Source organism: Colobus angolensis, unplaced genomic scaffold, assembly GCF_000951035.1.
Source record: "Colobus angolensis palliatus isolate OR3802 unplaced genomic scaffold, Cang.pa_1.0 Scaffold4, whole genome shotgun sequence".
Taxonomy (NCBI): domain Eukaryota; kingdom Metazoa; phylum Chordata; class Mammalia; order Primates; family Cercopithecidae; genus Colobus; species Colobus angolensis.
In genome coordinates this window covers 3,895,126-3,896,161 of record NW_012117376.1, presented here as the reverse complement: position 1 = coordinate 3,896,161, position 1,036 = coordinate 3,895,126, and positions in this window count along the sequence as shown.

Sequence of the window (1,036 nt, the reverse complement as noted above, 5' to 3'; positions counted from 1 at the left end):
TTTATATAAATTTATGATAGTGAGTTTATATAGTTTATATATATAAATTTATGCGAGTTTATACATTTTATATACATATAAACTTATGCTGGTGAGTTTATATGTTTTATATATGTATATAAATTTGTAAGTGAATTTATATTTTTATATATAAATGTATGTTAGTGAGTTTATTTTATATATAATATAAATTTATGTTCATGAGTTAATTTCTGAATGAATTAATATTATTTTTATTTTAATTTCCAATATGACAGATAATATATTTAACCCACATAAACAAAAGCTGTCAATCATTTTGAAAAGTATGTAGAGGTTCCAAGACCGAGAAGTTTGAGAACTGCTGCGCTGAACAGTGAGGCTTCCACTTTCTCACACCAATGGCTCTGCTTACTGGAACCTGATTTCTACTCCCAAGCCCCCACTAACTTTTTCAGCAAAGGTTGCTAATGATATCCTTGTTCCTAAAACCCATATCCCCTCTTGTAGTCCTCACTTCTGGCATGCCCCTCAGTGCTCGAGCATTCTGATCACCCTCCTCCTTGGTGTTTTGTTTTTTCTGGGCGTTGTGTCACTTATCTTCACCCATTTCTCTGACTGCTTCTTTTCCATTTCTCTCTCTCTCTCTTTTTAAGCCCACTTCATTCTCTTGTCCCCTAATGTGTGTGTTTCCTCTGGGGCTGTATTTCCTCTACCTGAGGGTAGCTGTCTTGAGCTGTCTCCTCCCATGCTGCCGAGTCCAGGTCTGTGCCCCAGCCCACACTGCTCTCTAGATCTCCATTTTCCCATATCTTACATTGCTTATTCCCCAGATGTCTTACTGCTACTCAAAACCCAGTAGGTCTATGAGAAAATTCATCAAGTCCCTTCCAAATCAGCTCCTGCTCTGAATTTTTCCATTTCTGCAGTTGCTACCACCATTTTTCAGCTACCTAAGTTGGGTACCTTGAGTAACCTTGATAACTTCTATAATTTTTTCTTCCTTTTTTTTTTTTTTTTTTGAGACGGAGTTTCACTTTTGTTGCCCAGGCTGGAG